This window comes from Mobula birostris, chromosome 23, assembly GCF_030028105.1.
Source record: "Mobula birostris isolate sMobBir1 chromosome 23, sMobBir1.hap1, whole genome shotgun sequence".
NCBI lineage: Eukaryota > Metazoa > Chordata > Chondrichthyes > Myliobatiformes > Myliobatidae > Mobula > Mobula birostris.
The window spans coordinates 28,214,284-28,233,659 of NC_092392.1; the positions used below are offsets into that span (position 1 = coordinate 28,214,284).

The 19,376-nt window shown below is 43.6% G+C and overlaps 1 protein-coding gene and 1 long non-coding RNA gene across 10 annotated transcripts in view; one reads left to right on the plus strand and one right to left on the minus strand.

Moving 5' to 3' along the window:
* sema3d (sema domain, immunoglobulin domain (Ig), short basic domain, secreted, (semaphorin) 3D) overlaps positions 1-19,376 on the minus strand; it is a 258,748-nt gene that overhangs the window by 138,198 nt on the left and 101,174 nt on the right. The gene's annotated exons all lie outside the window — the stretch shown is intronic.
* LOC140186925 (uncharacterized) overlaps positions 913-19,376 on the plus strand; it is a 63,166-nt gene continuing 44,702 nt past the window's right edge. Inside the window, exon 1 of the long non-coding RNA XR_011882966.1 lies at positions 913-1,203. This is a non-coding gene — a long non-coding RNA (uncharacterized lncRNA). The remainder of the gene's footprint in view (positions 1,204-19,376) is intronic.

Below are 19,376 nucleotides of genomic sequence, written 5' to 3' on the forward strand. Positions count from 1 at the left end.
AAAGACATTCAGAGACCATGGTCGTGTATTAGGTGATCAATTGTGTTCCTTTGCTGGTGAGATGTCATTTCTCAACAGTGGAAAATAAAATATAAAGAAATTACTAGATTATAAATTAAAAGTTCCCTTCACAGTTTGGGATGGCAACTGCTCTGCCAGTGTCCACAAGAAACCCCGGGGAGATTGCGGACACAGCTCAGCACATCACAGAAACCAGCCTCCCATCCATGATCCCCGTCTACACCTCTCGCTGCCTCAGTAAAGCAGCCAGCATCCTCAACAACCCCACCCACCCCAGACATTCCCTCTTCTCCCCTCTCCCATCAGACAGAAGATACAAAAGCCTGAAAGCGCGTCCCATCAGGCTCAAGGACAACTTCTATCCCTCTATTTTAAGACTACTGAACAGATATCTTGTACTACAAGATGGATTCTTGACCTCGCATTCCACACTTTCCCCTGTAACTGTAACACTTTATTCCACATTCTGTTATTGTTTTACTCTGTACTACCTCAATGCACTGTGATCTGTTCAATTCATTCAAAGTTCTAATAATAAATTTCTTATATGTTACCATATACGTATGACCCTGAGATCCAACTTCTTGCAGGCGTTCACAGCAGATACAAAGAAGTACAGTAGAATCAATAAAAAAACTGCACACAGAAATGGACAAACAACCAATGTACAAGAGGAGACAAACTGTGCAAATACAAAAAAAATCCTTAATAATAATAATAATAAATAATGCTGGGAACATGAGTTCTCACAAGTAGGGAGGACAATTTGTTTCACTGTATCTTGGTACAGATGTCAGACTGGAACAATTTATCAGTTTTCAGTCTGTCACTGTAGGAGGCACTTGTTGATGGTCTTGGCCCGCTGATGGCGCTCCTTTCAGTGCTGGCTTACTACCAAGTACACAGAGGTTACATGGTGTGTTGCCGTAACAGTAGCACAGGGGTTCGATTACTGGATTAGCAATGCAAATGCTGTGGAAGCAAGATTTCGTATCCCACCATGGTAGCTGGAATTCAGTTAATTAAATAAGTCTGGAATAAAAAGCGACTATCAGCAATAATGATCACGAAACAGCCAGACTGTTGAAAAAAATCCATCCAGTTCACTTGATCCTTTAAAGAAGGAAACAGCTCCTCACCCCGGGTTAGAGAACTGCGTACGTGCGTGGGTGGACGAGAGGGGTAAGTGGTGTTTGCTTTGCTGTTGTTGTTCGCTCACCTGATATGTTCAGTTTTATTGTGGTCTGTGTCGTTCTACTGGGCGTTGTGGACATGCTATGTTGGCCCCGGAATGTGAGGTGACACTTGCAGGCTGCCTCCGGCATATCCTTGGGTATATTGGCTGTTAACACAAACAATGCATTCTGCTGGATGCCTCGATGTCCACGGGATCCATGTCTGAATTGTATTCTGAGGTCAGTGACCCCAGGTCCGCTGTGCTGTGTTGACTTGGATCTACCTTCAGAAAAAGCCCAGCAGCCTTTCAAAATTCGCTAGCGAGGATGCACAGAGTACTGAAAAGAGCGTGGGTCACCCTGTTATATGAAAGATGTGGCTCAACTGGAAAGAGAGCAGAAACATTTGCAAAGATATTCCCAGGACTAGAGGATATGACTTATAGGAAGAGATTGGCCAGACTAATTCTTTATTCCTTGGAATGTGGGAGAATGAGGGGCAACCTTGGAGAAATGTTTAAAATGCCAAGAGGTATAGATAAAGTAAATGGTAACAGTCTTTTCCCCAGGGTAGTATTGGTATTGGTTTAATATTGACACATGTACCAAGATATCATCATCATTATGTGCCATGTCATATGACATGGGTGATCATGGTCTTCCATCTGTCTCTAACCTGATTGTTGCCTGTGGGGAAGAAACCCTTCACATGCTTGTTGTTATTCTTTTCTATATCTGTGACCATGATTGTTCTTGGCAAATTTTTCAACAGAAGTGGTTTGCCATTGCCCTCTTCTGGGCAGTGTCTTTACAAGATGGGTGACCCTAACCATTATCAATACTCTTCAGAGATTGCCTGGCATCAGTGGTCACATAACCAGGACTTGTGATATGCACCAGCTGCTCATCCGACCATCCACCACCTGCTCCCATGGCTTCACATGACCCTGATTTGGGGGCTAAGCAGGTGCTACACCTTGCCCAAGGGTGACCTGCAGGCTAGCAGAGGAAAGGAGTGCCTTACACCTCCTTTGGTAGAGATGTATCTCCACTCTGCCACCCAAGTACCAAGATAGAACAAGGTAAAACAATAACAGAATGCAGACTAAAGTGTAGTGTCAAAACTATTGAAAATAATATTGCAGTGCAGGTAAACAATAAAGTGCAAGATCATAACGAGGTAGATTATGAGGCCAAGAGTCCATCTTATCATACAGGAATTCTGCTCAAGAGTCTGATAACAGTTGGGTATCAGCTGTCCTTGAGCCTGGTGATAGGTGCCTTCAAGGTTTTTTTCCCTTACACAATGTCTTCCCCATGACTCTGTGGGTTTCCTCCAAGTACACTGGTTTTCTCCCACATTCCAAGGACCTATGGGTCAGGATTGCTAAGCTGTAGACATGCCACGTTGGTACCAGAAGCACGGCAACACTTGCGGGCTGCCCCAGGCACAGGCATAGGTACATAGGCAGTTGACACATTTCACTGTAATGTGACAAATAAAAAAGTAACCTTTATCTTTAACATCTGGAGAAGGTAAGGCTGCTTGTGTCGGGTCTGCAGGGAAACAGCTGCTGTGGACAGAGTAAAGAACTTCTATCTGAACAACACAACTGAGTCTGAACCGCAAGGAGCCACTGAATTTAGGTCAGGTGGACAAGACAGTATCTTTTCCCAGGGTTGAAATGTCTAATACCAGAGGGCATGCATTTAAGGTGAGAGTGGGCAAGTTCAACGGAGATGTGAGGGGTAAGCTCTTTACACAGAGAGTAACAGGTGCCTGGAGTGCACTGCCTGGGGTGGTGGCAGATTAGTACATTAGGGACCTTTAAGAGATGGTTGGATAGGCACATGAATGTGAGGAAAATGGAAGGATATGGACATTGTGTAGGCAGAAGAGTTGGCCATTTGATTACTAGTTTAATTGGTTCAGCACAACATTGTGGGCCAAGTGGCCTGTTTCTCTATGTTCCATGAGAAGTCCTTACACCATAACACAATCATTTGTGATTGTCTCCAACTTCACATCACAATGAAAGCTATTCTCTTCCACTCTCCCTTTACAGGGCAACGTTTGTGTTAATGGAAGAGCTGGAACAATGTAAAAACTAGAACAATAATTAAACTTTTAAAGATGATTCAATTCTTTGTAATTAGGCTCCAGGCTGAGGTTGTTAGTTCACCTCATTGACGTATCCTGACTCATTTATTGGCGACAATATCACCAGTCAGCATCTCTGAGGATCCATCTCAGGCCCAACACATCGATGCAGTTACAAAGCAGGCACAACAGTGGCTATCCTTCATTAGGAGTTTGAGAAAAATTGGTATGTCACCAAAGACACACACAAATTTCTACAGATGTACCATGGAGAGCATTCTAACTGGTTGCGGCAAGGTCTGATATGCAGGATATGCAGGCACTGCAAAGGATCAAAAAAAGCTGCAGAAAGTTGCAAACACAGCCAGTTTCCCCATGGGCACTAGTCTCCCCAGCAACGAGGGTATCTTCAAAGGGCATTGCCTCAAAAAGGCTGAATCCGACCCAACACATGCTCTCTTCTTATTGCTACCATCAAGAAGGTGTTACAGGAGCCTGATGACACACACTGAACATTTCAAGAATAACATCTTCCCACAGGATCTCCAAGTGGCCACACATTTTAATTCCACGTCCCATTCCCATTCTGATATGTCCATCCAGGGCCTCCTCTACTGTAAAGATGAAGCCACACTCAGGGTGGAAGAACAACACCTTATATTCCGTCTGGGTAGCCTCCAACCTGATGGCATGAACATTGACTTCTCAAACTTCCATTAATGCCCCACCTCCCCCTCATAGCCCATCCGTTATTTATTTATATACACACGTTCTTTTTCTCTCTCTTCTTTTTCTCCCTCTGTCCCCCTCACTATACCCCTTGCCCATCCTCTGGTTTCCCCCCCTCCCCCTTTCTTTCTCCCTAGGCCTCCTGTCTAATGATCGTCTCATATCCCTTTTGCCTATCACCTGTCCAGCTCTTGGCTCCATCCCTCCCCCTCCTGTCTTCTCCTATCATTTTGGATCTCCCCCTCCCCCTCCCACTTTCAAATCCCTTACTCACTCTTCCTTCAGTTAGTCCTGACGAAGGGTCTCGGCCTGAAACGTCGACTGTACCTCTTCCTAGAGATGCTGCCTGGCCTGCTGCGTTCACCAGCAACTTTTATGTGTGTTGCTTCCCCTCCACCATCAGTTTTATATCTAGTAATTTACAGTACAGTTTTATTACTATACATTACAATGTACTCCTGCCACAAAACAATAAATGTCATGACATATGCTGACGATATGAAAGCTGATTCGGATAAACTCAGAGTTGGACCCCTTATTGTTAGCTATGACACTGTACAGACTGTGAGTTCTCAGTAATGCTGATCTCCAAAGAACAGCATGTCAGTGACACAGGCTAATCTCTGATTCCTTCCCATTAATTGGCACAGAATGTAGTCTCTCTGGAGAGGTAGGAGTATCAAGTGTCAGAGAGAGAGAGACAACACTGTTTCAGATAATCTATTTAAGAATCCCTGGCAGATAGTACATTACAAATAAATTGGTCAGTTTGAGGGAAATAGGCCAGGAAATTCAATTTTGTTTCCACTCAAACTTGACTTTTAATGGCTGTGGAGCACTCTGAATGAATACACTCCAATTTCTCGCAGAGGGAGCTTTTGACGTACGTCTGGATGGCATAGTGGTTAGTGCATGGTTTTATTGCACCTGTGACAACTGATCGGGGTTCAATTCCTGCCATTGTCTGTAAGGAGTTTGTATGAACTCCCTGTGACCACGTGGGTTTCCTCCAGGTGTTCTGATTTCCTTCCACTTTCCAAAGACATACAGGTTAGGGTGATGAGTTGTGGGTATGTTATGTTGGTGCTGGAAGCATGGCATAGAATATAAGGGCAGGGATGTGATGTTGAGGTTCTATTAAGGCACTCGTGAGACCACACTTGGAGTATTGTGTGCAGGTTTGGGCTCCTTATTTTAGAAAGGATATACTGACATAGAACAGTGTTCAGAGAAGATTCACAAGAACGATTCCAGGAATGGAAGGGTATGAGGAACAGTTGGCATCTCTTGGGTTGTATTCCCTGGAGTTCAGGAGAATGGGGTGGGGGAGAATCTCATAGAAACATTCCAAATGTTGAAAGGCCTGAACAGATTAGATATGGCAAAGTTATTTCCCATGGTAGGGGATTCTAGGACAAAAGGGCATGACTTCCAGGGGTGCAGTGGTAGCCAGAGCGCACCCAGCACATCTTTAAGAAAAAAGCCGAAATAAACAAGCTAATTAATTAGGTGCCGCCCAGGAGCCAGTCTTCATTAGAGGAACTGAGGTGGAGAGGGTCAATAACTTTAAATTCTTCGGCATTAAGGATTGATGTTTCTCTCTGAAAAGTGACAGAGGATCTGTCCTGGGACCAGCACGTAACTGTCATTACAAAGAAAGCACGGCAGCGCCTATACTTTATTAGAATTAGATTCAACATGTCATCTCGATCCTGACAGCCCTGTCTTTTCAGCCTGTCTGGGCTGACGTTTAAATTGACCGACCAATGGAACAGGTAAAGGCTCCAGCGCCCTGGAAAGAGGAGTGAACATCGCGTAGAGCAAGTGAAATCGGCAATCGCCTATCGCCTCTGATCTGGGCCGACATTTACGTGCTGGGCGGCACCTAATTAATTAGCTTGTTTATTTCAGCTTTTTTCTTAAAGATGTGCTGGGTGTGCTCCGGCTACCACTGCACCCCTGATGACTTCAGGATTGAAGGACGTCCATTTAGAACAGAGATGCGGAGAAATTACTTTAGTCAGAGGGTGGTAAATCTGTGGAATTTGTTGCCACGAGCGGCTGTAGAGGCCAAGTCATTGGGTGCATTTAAGACAGAGATGGATAGGTTCTTGATTAGCCAGGGCATCAAAGTGTATGGGGTGAAGGCAGGGGAGTGGAGATGACTGGAAGAATTGGATCAGCCCATGATTGAATGGCAGAGCAGACTCAATGGGCCAAACAGCCTACTTCTGCTCCTAAACCTTATGGTCTTATGGACACTTGCAGGCTGCTCCCAGCACATCCTCAGACTGTGTTGGTTACTGGCACAAATGATGCATTTCACTGTATGAAAAAGGATCTAGTGCTTTCCTGGTATATATAATGAATAAACTCTTCTCAGTTTCCCAACCCTGTACAGGTATCAATTATAACCGACATTTCGATGGCAAACTCTGCATCCCTAATGAAGATGGTGGAATCTGTCATTTAAATGTCAGTTATAATCAATACCTGTACCCGGCTGGAAGTCCAAGAAGAGGTTACTCATTTCACTGGTAGAACGCAGCAGACCAGGCAGCATCTATAGGAAGAAGGACAGTCGAAGTTTCAGGCCGGGACCCTTCGTCAGGACTAACTGAAAGAAGAGGTAGTAAGAGATTTGAAAGTAGGAAGGGGAGCAGGGGGGGATCCGAAATGATAAGAGAAGACGGGAGGGGAGGGGTGGATCTAAGAGCTGGAAAGTTGATTGGCAAAAGGGATACCAGACTGGAGAAGGGAGAGGATCATGGGATGAGACCCGTAAGGCTCCCCTCCCCCTTTCTTTCCCCCTAGGCCTCCCGTCCCATGATCCTCTCCTTTCTCCAGTCTGGTATCCCTTTTGCCGGTCAACTTTCCAGCTCTTAGATCCACCCCTCCCCTCCCGTCTTCTCCTATCATTTTGGATTTCCCCTTCCCCCTCCTACTTTTAAATCCCTTACTATCTCTTCTTTCAGTTAGTCCTGACGAAGGGTCCCGGCCTGAAACGTCGACTGTCCTTCTTCCTATAGATGCTGCGTTCACCAACGTTTTGTGTGTGTGTTGCTTGAATTTACAGCATCTGCAGGTTTCCTCGTGTCATCATTAATTTCACTGTATGTTTTCGTGTTTCGATGTACATGTGATAAATAAAGCTAATCTAACCTAATCTGGTGCATGTAGTGATCCCAAAAAGATGGTTGTTTATGCAGTAACCTTCTTCTCAATACAAAATGTGTGGTCTCAGGAATACCTAAGTTCACAGCAGACCAGCTGTGGCAGACACCGCTCGATGGTAAAGAGGCATCTAAGTCCTGAGCTGAACCCTCGCTTTGCCATTACAGCAAAGTTACTAAATCCAGGAAAAAGTCAGCTGCCATGAGGATTAGCCAGCAGCGAGCTCTCAATTACCTGGAACTCACTGAAAAGCCATTCACAATTGTGATTTCTCCTGCACAGAGATCAGTTGATTCAGAGCAAACCCTGTCAGTGCAGATTGGTGATAACATCTCCTCCTCACTGACAATACGGACACTCTTCAATGCCACATACTTAGCTCACTGCTCTACTCTCTCTACACTCATGACTGTGTGGCTAAGCACGTCTCAAGCACCATCTACAAATTTGCCAATGACACGGCTGTTGCTGGTGGAATCTCATATGGTGACCAGGAGGTGTACATGAGTGAGATAGATTGGCTGGTTGAATGGTATCACAACAACAACCTTGCACTTGATGTCACGAGACCAAGGAATTGATTGTGGACCTCAGGAAGGAGATCTCGAGGGAACACAGACCAGTGCTTATCGAAGGATCCGCAGTGGAAAGGGTGACCAACTCCAGGTTTCTGGGCATCAACATCTCGAAGGATCTATCCTGGGCCCAGCGCAATGATGCAATCAACAACAGCAGCTCTACTTCATTAGGAGTTTGAAGAGACTTAAAATGTTGCTGAAGACTCTTGCAGATTTCCACAGATACATCGTGGAGAGTATTCTGAGCAGTTACACACAAGGGAGATTCTGCAGATTCTGGAGAAATTGGGCAACGGATGCAAAATGCTGCAGAAGTTCAGAAATTCAGGGGAATAAACGGATGACACTTCAGGCAGAGCCCTAACAAAGTGTTGACCTCTTATTCTGCTGCATAGATGCTGCCTGGCTGGTTGCATCTCCCTCTGGTGTGGAGGCTCCAAAGCACAGGATCAGAAGAGGCTGCAGAGGATTGCAGATACAGCCTGTTCCAACATGGGCATAACCAAGAGGTAGTGCCTTAAGAAAATTGCATTCAACATTAAGGACACTCACCATCTGGGACAAGCCTTCTTCTCATTACTACCATTGGGGAGGAGGTACAGGAGCCTTAAGACTCACACTCAAAGATTCAGAAAGTTTCTTTCCTTCCATCATCAGATTACTGAATGGTCCATGCGCCCATGAACACCATGTCACTAATCCCCTTTTTGCAACATTTGATTTTGTAATTTATCGACATTTTGTGTTTTTGCACTGTATTGCTGCTACAAAACAACAAATTTCACATTATAAACACAGGAGATTCTGCAGATGCTGGAAATCCAGAGCAACACACACAAAATACTGGAGGGGCTCAGCAGGTCAGGCAGCATCTATGGAAATGACTAAACAATCCACGATTTGGGCTGAGACCCTTCATCAGGACCGAGAAGGAAGCCAGAATATGGAGGTGAGGGGAAGCAAGGGAGTTCAAGCTGGCAGGCGATAGGTGAGGGTCTGGATCAGTGTCTTTTGCTTCCTGGAGACATCTGCTGGTTAGAGTTTCATCAAGTATAAAGGAAGATGGCTGTGGTGGTTGGAGATCGAAGTTCAAAGTAAAACGTATTATCAAATTATGTATAGGTTACCAAACACTACACTGAGATTCATCTTCTTGTCAGCATTTACAGGAACATAAAGAAATACAATAGATCTCATGGAAACTATACATAAACAAGACAAGTGTCTAACATGTAAAAGACAAGTTGTGCAAATAAAGAAGTTAAGTGATTCTCCTTAACATAAGAACTTACAAAATAGGAGCAGGAGTAGGCCATCTTGCTTGTCAAGCCTGCTCTGCCATTCAATAAGATCATGGCTGATCTGGCCATGTATTCATCTTCACCTACCTGCCTTTTCCCCATAACCTTTATTTCCCCTACTATGCAAAGATCTATCCAACCTTGTCTTAAATATATCTGCTGAGGTAGCCTCTACTGCTTCATTGGGCAGAGAATTCCACAGATTCACCACTCTCTGGGAAAAGCAGTTTTCTCATCTCTCCGTCCTAAATCTACTCCCCTGAATCTTGAGGCTATGTCCCTTCAAGTTTGGAAGTTTGAACTTGAAAACACAGTGCAGAGTTAATGGCAGGATTCTTAACAGCGTGGAGGAACAGAGGGATCTTGGGGTCCACGTCCATAGATCCCTCAAGGTTGCAGAGCAAGTTGACTGGGCAGTAAAGAAGGCATTTGGCATGTTGGTCTTCAAGACCCACCAGGTAATGTTGCAGCTCCATAAAACTCCAGTTAGACCACACATAGAATATTGTGTTCATTCTGGTCCCCTCATTATAGAAAGGATGCGGAAGCTCTAGATGTGCAAAGGAGATTTACCAGGATGCTGCCTGGATTAGAAGGCATGTCTTAAGAGGATATGTTGAGTAAACTAGGGCTTTTCTCTTTGAAGTGAAGGAGGATCAGTGGTGACTTGGTAGAGGTGTACAAGATGTTATGAGGCATAGATCAACTGGACAGCCAGACAGTCTCCAAGCTGGCAATGGCTAACACAAGGGGGCATAACTTTAAAGTGACTGGAGATGTCAAAGGCAGGTTATTTTACACAGCGTGGAACATGATGTCGGGGGTGATGGTAGAGGCAGATGCATTAGGGACATTTAAGATGCTCTTACATAGGCAAATGGATGATAGAAAAATGAAGGGTTCTGTGGGAGGGAAGGGTTAAATTGATCTTGGTGTAGCTTAAACGGTAAGCACAACAATTTGTGCCAAAGGACTTGTACTGTGCTGTATTGGTTCTATGTATATGTTCTATGTTCTAAATTATAATACTGAGAACATGAGCTGTGAAGGGTCCTTAAAAGTGAATCTGGCAGTCATAGGATCAGTTCAGGATTGTGGTAAGAGAGGTTATCTACTCACCACAACTCTTTGGATGTCCCTACAGAAGTTTCTGATGCTTCTTTCTAAACATCTCCCAGTGTCACCTCCTCCTCCTGTGACATGTTTGAGGAATGCAGAATAATTATCGTCAATTACATTCACAAAAGGTGCTGAAGTGAAACCTTTAAGCAAGTGTCAACAGGCTGGAGGTTTGTATACTCTGGAGAGAAGAATTAAAAGCTAATCAGTGAGCAAATATTTGTTTGCAGAGTCAGCCAAGGGCTTCAAGACCAATAGAAATCCACAAACTGCTCATTGACTGCCCTACAAATGTACACAGAAAAGTCTCATTTGATTCCAACAGAGCAGAAAGTCTGAAACAACGCCTGGGTGAGATTTATTGATGAGGATCAGTCCCACGGACCCTAAACTGCTTTGGTAACTGTAATAATATCATGGGCCAACATGAACCAATGCATTATGGGACCATACTCACGTGAGCAAAATGCCTTGTTATATTAGGTTTAGTGACATGTCAGTGGACGTTGGCACAGATTCCCCTCCCTGACTTTTGACTCCGTAAATCAGTGAGTTCTTTAGTTATGTCTCCCCTCTTGCTGTGGAAAAGAGGCACCTTTGTCAGGGAGAGAGCGAATGCCAGTGGCATGTCAAATTGTTGGGTGAGTGATTAGTTCTTGTTGCACAGCAGATCATGGTCTTTATTGGGGGCTTTGCTACTACATGCTTGGTGGATGAAAGGTGCTGATTTTTTTTGTGGAAATAGGTGGGGGTGGGGGAGAATCCTTGCTTTGGCTGCTGCTTGTGCCTGGAAGGTGGGGGGGGGGGTGCGGGGGCTTTGGGTTCGAATGTTTTTACTGTCATTCATTCCTCGGGGCACTCTTTGGTTTTCGTGGAAGTCTGCGAAGAACAAGAATTTCAGGGTGTATATTGCCTACATATCTCTGATATTAAATGGAAATATTCATGTGAGTGTGCATTGAATCTTCTGCTTCCGAACCATTTGCAACACACCAGCAAACCGGCTCTTCACCATCAAGGAGTTAATCAGTGGAGCTGAAAATGCAAGCTGCCCATCTTTTCCAGAGTAAAGGCAACTTCTCAACACTGCCCAGTCCCGATCATTTAAAACCAGCAAAACTACTGAAAAACTTCCTTAAAGTGTTCAGCTTTACTTGTCACATAGATGTGTCGTGTGTGTCAATGACCAATACAGTCCAAGGATTGTGCTAGGCAGCTGGCAGGCGTCACCATGCTTCCAACGCCAACCAGCATGCCCACAACTGACTAACCCTAGCCCGCATGTGTTTGGAATTGACGTGGGAGGAAACCAGAGCACCGGGTGGAAATCCATGCAGTCATGCAGAGAGCGTACAGGCAGTGGAATTGAACCCAAACAGACAGCAGTGGAATGGAACCCAGGTCAGAGATCCCTGGCACTGTAGAGCAATTGTGTTAACCAATAATCAACTGAGCCACACCCTATACTACAGATGGTAATTCATTTTTAGTCACTGGTACTAAAGATACACTAGCTGAACCCTGTTCCCTTACCAGTACAATATGACAGGCTATTGACATCACAAACTACCTTGTTATAGCCTTGCACCTTATTGTTTTCCTGCACTGCACTTTCTCTGTAATTGCAACACTTTATTCTGAACATTGCTTTTGTTTTGTCTTGTTCTACCTTTGTATTGTGCAATGATTTGATCTGTATGAATGATATACAAGACAAGCTTTTCACTGTACCTTAGTACAGTACCTGTGACAATAATAAACTCGCTTCTATGGCAATTCCTTCTTAGTTGGTGGAGGAGCAGATACGAGGGGTCGAGGGGCCAGCCTCTTGCCATGTTCTGAATTCCCTTATCTCATTCTGACTACAGATTGCACCTTGTGATTTGATATTAGCCAGTTCATGAATTTTCTTTGACGAATTGTGTTAATGAATCCATGAACCTTTCAGCACTACTTCATGGTCTAATCATGCAGAGTTTAGAGTCGATTTGACAATACAGCAGGAGCGTCCCGGGTTGCTTCAGTTCAAACTCGAAACATTCAGTTACGTTGGCAAGGCTTAACAGAGGGAAATGAATTTGGAATGCACTTGTAGCTTTTTGCCTTTGAGCTTCTATAGCTTATTTTGGCAAACTAGGAACAGGTAATCACAAAAAGAAACACTCACCTTTTGAACTGCTGGAACTCAACTTTCGTAAAAGAATCTTTGTTGCTTGGAAGTTATATTCGAAACAAACAGCTGAAGAATGAAGTCAGTTTTGAGGCCCATTGTTAAAGTGCTAACTGGAGGGAATTAGTTCACATGGAGGGTTACTGTCCCTCAAGAATGAGGTCAAAGGACAGAGAATTCCAATGACAGACTAATGAGCGATTACCTCCTTCTTCTTCGTGGGCAGCCCCTCATATTTGGGGGCAACTGTCTTCCCCCTGATCTTGTGAATACTGGTTTCAGCCAATATTATCGATGTGTTCAGCGGTGTGATGTGAAGATTGGATTGTCAGCCTTGCTGGGGTTACCTTCTTGTCCATCCACAGGGTCGGTTAGAATGGACTGATACAGCAACTCAAATGCAAGAAGCTGCAGGGACTAGTGCCACATAGCCCAATATCCCTCTCCACCACTGGTGGTATCTACAGGAGGCATCGTCTCAAGGTGGCAACAGCTCTCATCAGAGATATTCACCCTCTGGGCCATGTCATCTTCTCGCAGTTCCCATCAGAAGCCTGAAGTCCTGCATGACCAGGTTCAGGGACAGCTACTCCCCTTCAACCGTTCGGTTTTTGAACACATCCCTCATCACTACAATTTAACAACACAGTGACCACATTGATCACATTGCATCCAGTTAGACATTTTTGTTCAAATTGTGTTATTTCATGGAAAATCTTGTATAAAATTTTGATTAATTTATGCTTCTCTGGTGAATGCTGCTTATTGGATATTAATTTTAAGAGTCTCTGACCATTCTCTTCTGACCTCTCCCATTAACAAGGCATTTTTGCTACTCACTGAATGTTTTTTTTTGCTTTCGCACCATTCTCTGTAAACTCTATAATCTGTTGAGTGCGATAATCCCAGGAGATCAGCAGTTTCAGAGATACTCAAACCACCCCATCTGGCACCAACAATCATTCCCAGTCAAAGTAAATTAGATCACATTTCTTCCCCGCTCTGATGATTGGTCTGACCAACAATTGAATCCCTTGACCATGTCTGCAAGCTTTTATGCACTGAGCTGCTGCCACATGATTGACTGATTAGATATTTGCATTAACGAGCAGGTGTACAGGTGTACCTAATAAATTGACCACTAAGTGTATATTTCTTATTAAATTTATGATATACTTAAGGTATTGCATTGTACTGTTGCTGCAAAACAATAAATTTCACAATATATTTCAGTGATAATGGATCTGATTCTGATTATGGGCCAGCTTCTCCCTCACAATGTTATGTAAAAGACACGTTTTCAATCAACAATCATTCTAGAGAAAAATATTAAATACCCATGTGCTGATTATTACACAAACTGTTCAAATATCAGAATATCCCATGACAATTTCACAGTAATGGATCGACACTGGGTTAAAGTTCAAAGTAAATTTATTTTCAAAGTAAATTTATTATCAAAGTGCACATATGTCACCAAATATAACCCTGTGGACATAATCAACAAATCTGTAGATTAATAACCATAACAGAATTAATGAAAGACAGCCCAACTTTGCATTCAGCCAGAGTACAGAAGGCAACAAACTGTGCAAATAATAAAAGGAAGAAATAATAATAATAATTAAATAAGCATTGAGAACATGAGAGGAAGAGTACTTGAAAGTGAGACAAGAGAAGTTGAGTGAAGTTATCCCTTCTGGTTCAGAAGCCCGATGGTTGAGGGGTAATAACTGTTCCTGAACTTGGTGGTGTGAGCCCTGAGGCTCCTGTACCTTCTTCCTGATGCCAGGAGTGAGAAGAGAGCATGTTTTGGGCAGTGGGGAATGTCAAACATTTATACAGAGGGAGGGTGAAAGGTATTGGATGAGGTTAGAGCTGGAGGGTAAATACAGAACTGGATGGTTGAAGATAAGAGATGGTAGAGCAGTAACTACTGAGGCTGAGAAGTAATCTGGGAAAGGCTTCAACTGTCAAAGTCAGCCCAGAAGAATGTGCGAGGGAAGTATCTGAAAAGTGTTTTTTTCCCTGTTGAAACTTGGTGCTGTGACAGAATATCCCTCTATCTCTTTCAACAGAACAAAAAAAATCCATCACTGCTGTTTTTCACTGCAAGACACAAAATTACAATTTCTAAAGAGAATTAACAATCGCAAATTGATGAGATTCACACAAGTTGTTAAGTGGCTCTTTCTCTACACTAACAATTTGGCACAGAGTGGGTGATGCTCCTCTGACACCGAGCAACCATTCCAACCAAAACAACAAACAACCACCAGCACGTGAGATGCTGGAAATCTGGAGCAACACACACAGAATGCTGGAGGAGCTCAGCAGGCCAGGCAGCCTCTGTGGACGGGAATAAACATTTGATGTTTCTCTACAACCAACAGGCTCCTAAACCGATGTAGATAGCTTCACTCACCACAACACTGAACTGATTCTGCAGCCGACAGCAACACACACAAAATGCTGAGGAACTCAGCAGGCCAGGCAGCATCTATGGAAAAAAAAAAGAACAGTCGCCATTTCGGGCAGAAACCCTTTCGACTGCACTGTTTTCCATAGATGCTGTCTGCCCTGCTGAGTTCCTTCAGCATTTTGTGTGTGTTGCTCAGATTTCCAGATTTTCTCTTCTTTGTGATTTGATTACTACAACCTACAGACTGACTTTCAAGGAGTCTACAACTCAACTCCTCAGCATTTCTTTCACAATTTACTTTATTTTACAAGTTGGTTGTTTGCCAGTCTTTGTTTAGTATAGATTTTCATAAATTTTATTATTATTTTATTTTTCTGTGAATGCCCACAAGAAAATTAATCTCATGGTGCTATATGGTCACATATACATAGATAGTAAATTTTAGTTTGACTTACTTTGACATTTTAAGAAGAATAAGTGGGGGATCTCATTGAAATCTACTGAATATTGAAAGACTTAGTATTGTGGGCAGTTTTGGGCCCCTTATCAAAGAAAGGATGTGCTGGCATTGGAGAGGGCCCAGAGGAGGTTCACGAGAATGATCCTGGGAATGAAAGGGTTATCATATGAGGAGCATTTAATGGTTCTGGGCCCGTACACCCTGGAGTTTAGAAGTGGATGTGGAGAGGATGTTTCCTACGGTGGGAGAGTCTAGAACCAGAGGGCATGGCTTCAAAATGGAGGGACATCCATTTAGGACAAAGAGAAGGAGGAATTTCTTTAACCAGAGAGCGGTGAATCTGTGGAATTCATTGCCACTGGCAGCAGTTGAGATTAAAATCATTGTTATATTTAAGGCAGAGATTAAGGGGTTCTTGATACAAGTCCCTCAGCCTCACTGGTCCGTAACGGGAAAATTGTCTTATTGAACCAGTCCCATTTGCCTATATTTGGCCCGTATCCCTCTAAATCTTTCCTATTATGTCATTTCTTAAAAGGCCTTTTAAATATCAGAATGATACCCATCTCTACCACATCCGCTGCCAGCTCATCCCATATGCCCACCACCCTCTGTGTTAAAGCGTTGCCCCTCAGGTCTCTTTTAAAATTTCCCCCCTTTCTCTCTAAACCTAAGCCCTCTAGTTTTAGACTCCTTCCCATGGGGAAACAACCTTTGACCATAAGACATAGGAGCAGAATTAGGCCAATCAGCCCATCGAGTCTGTTCTGCCATTCTATCATGGATGATCCTGGATCCCACTCAACCCCATACACCTGCCTTCTCGCCATATCCTTTGATGGTCTGATCAATCAGGAAACAATTAACTTCCACCTTAAACTTACGCACAGACTTGGCCTCCACCACAGTCTGTGGCAGAGCATTCCATAGATTTACTACTCTCTGGCTTAAGAAATTCCTCCTTACCTCAATTTTGAGGCTGTGCCCTCTAGTTCTGGATACCTCCACTATAGGAAACATCCTCCCCACACCCACCTTATCTAGACCTTTCAACATTTGGTAGGTTTCAATGAGATCCCCCACCGCATTCTTCTAAACTCCAGTGAGTACAGGGCCAAAGCTGCCAAATGCTCCTCACATGTTAACCCCTTCATTCCCAGAATCATCCTCATGAACCTCCTCTGGACTCTTTCCAAAGACATCCTTTCTGAGATATGGAGCCCAAAACTTTCGACAATACTCCAAGTGCAGCCTGACTAGTGTCTAAAAAGGTCTCAGCATTATCTCCTTAACTATTACCTTGAGTATGCAGCTTATCTATATCTCTTAGAATTTGAAATATTTCTATAAGGTCTGCCTCATTCCCCATACTGCTTCAGAAAGAACCCAGGGGAAAAGATTATGGCTATCCTCTTTATCCATGCTTCTCATGATTTGTAAACCTGCAGGGAATACAGTCCCAGCCTCCCCAGGTTCTCATTATAACCCAAACCCAGTCCCAGTAACATCCTTGTAAACCTTTCTGCAGCCTCTCCTAGATCCAGAGGACCAGTACAGCAAACGACACTCCAAAAGCTGGGGTGGATCATAAAGATGTATTGATTGCTGACCTCCTATAGGCTTCTGAGACACGGACCAGTGACAGTAGGTGTCCCAAAGCATTAGAAATATACCATCAAAACACCGGTGTTTCCTTTGCAAGGTCCTACCAACTTGCTGGAATGACATGCGAACAGAGACGATAGAACATCATTTAATGGTTGAGCTGACTCGATGCGCTGAATAGCCTAATTCTGCTCCTAGTGTGTTCAGTCCTGGTCACTCCATTATAGGAAGGATGTGGACGCTTTAGAAACGGTACAGAGGAGATTTACCAGGATGCAGCAAGGATTAGACAGCATGTCTTATGAGGATAGGTTGAGAAAGTTTGGGGTTTATCCTTTGTACTGAAGGAGGAGAGGTGACCTGATAGAGGTGTATAAGATGAAAAGAGGCATAGATAGAATGGAGAGCCAAAGACTGTTTCTCAATACCGGAGGATATCCCCTTAAGGGAGGTGTCAGAGGCAGGCAATTTTTTTTTACACTCAGTGCGGTGGGTATCTGGAATGCACTGCCAGGGGTGGTGATAGATGCTGACACAACAGGGGCATTTAAGAGACTCTTAGATTGGCACACGGGGTAAGAAACGCAGAGGTTCATGAACTGTGTAGGAGAGAAGGGTTAGATTGATCGTGGAGTAGGTTTATATACAGTAGGTGGGAACAGCATTCCGGGCTGAAAGGCATGTTCTATGTCTATTGGCCTTCCCGTCAATGAAGTTGTTAACTGACAGGCAGCAGCTCCGTTTGACACTTTATCTTGACGTTGGCAGCGTTAATAATGTTGTACTCACTGGGTATGACATTGAAATGCAGTTTTAACCATGAGTTTCAAATGGGGATGTGGTCTGACTCCACATTCCGGTATGCTGGAAGCTGCAGTGCTATCAGCTCCAAACACAGAGATGTTTAAACAGCTGGCAACATACACCCTGCTTACCATGCATTCCACTGCTAAACGCTATTTCCTCACCACCCTCAAGACTCTTAAAATTAGCAAAATGGTCACAAATAGCTACAATTAACACATTGAAAGTGAATCTCAGCCCAGTGCTCTGGTGTAGAAGAAAACAGATCAGACAGGATGATTGCAATAAACCGCGAGCCCATCTGAAAGTTCTTAGTGAAAAGAACAATGTCGGAACGGGGGTTGAAGGGGCAGCAGGTGTTCCGTGCAGGGACTGGCACTTGGTCATCGAGCGAGGGCACAGACAGAAGGGAAAGGTACAGGGATAAACCTGGCAGTGCAATTCAGTCACAGACAATGTAAATTTATTATTAACGTACATCCATGTCACCATATATAACAGCCCGAGATTTGTTTTCTTGCTGACATTTACAGGAAAATGAAGAAATACAATAGAATTTATGAAAAACTATGCATAAACAATTGCTGACAAACAAGCAAAGTGCAAAAAGAAGACAAACTGTGCAAATAAAAATAAATAAATCATACTGAGAACATGAGTGGTCGAGACCTTGAAAGTGAGTCTTTAGGTTGTGGAATCAGATCAGAGTTGAGGCAAGGGAAGTTACTGAACCTAAACACGAGGAATTCTGCAGATGCTGGAAATTCAAGCAACACACATCAAAGTTGCTGGTGAACGCAGCAGGCCAGGCAGCATCTCTAGGAAGAGGTACAGTCGACGTTTCAGGCCGAGACGATGAAGGGTCTCGGCCTGAAACGTCGACTGTTCCTCTTCCTAGAGATGCTGCCTGGCCTGCTGCGTTCACCAGCAACTTTGATGTGTGTTACTGAACCTAAATTTATTTAACACGAGAGATTCTGCAGATGCTGGAAATTCAGAGCAACACACAGAAAATGCTGGAGGAATATCGCAATATTTAAAGGTATGCTTTGAAAAGTTATATATTGGCATAATATAGAGTTTAATTTCATTCTTTCCTAAGTCTTTAAATATATTTTGCATTTCTATATTTGTATGAATGTACTCTGATATAAAGAAGTGAACTGCTGGGTTGGAACAAGGACATTATTCAGTGCACAGCCTGGAAATAGTTAACACTGTTTCTGATGAAAACATGGCAGGATCTTTCACTTCAGGGAATGGCATAGTGCAGAAGCAGGCCATTCAGCCCATCATAACTGGGCTTGAATATTGTCCACTGGCTAGATTGAACACATTGGATTCATGACCACCGTTTCTTTCCATGTGAAGTGATAATCTTTGCTTTGCTTTTGGAAAATACCCTGACATGGGCACACACATCTACAGTCTCACAGAGAGGCGCTAACACAAACAACTCCACACACACAGACAAGCACAAAGAGTGCACACGCACTCACACACACAAAAAGGGCACACACAGACACAAACAAACACAAAAAGTGTACAAACACGCAAATAACAAGACACACACAAACACAAAACGCATACTCAGGGACAACGGAAGACAAACATGTATGTATGAACATACTCATGGACACACAAAGGCACACACACACAAGCATGCATGATTACACACACATGCTTGGAAACGCTCATGAGGCTTGACATAAAGTGC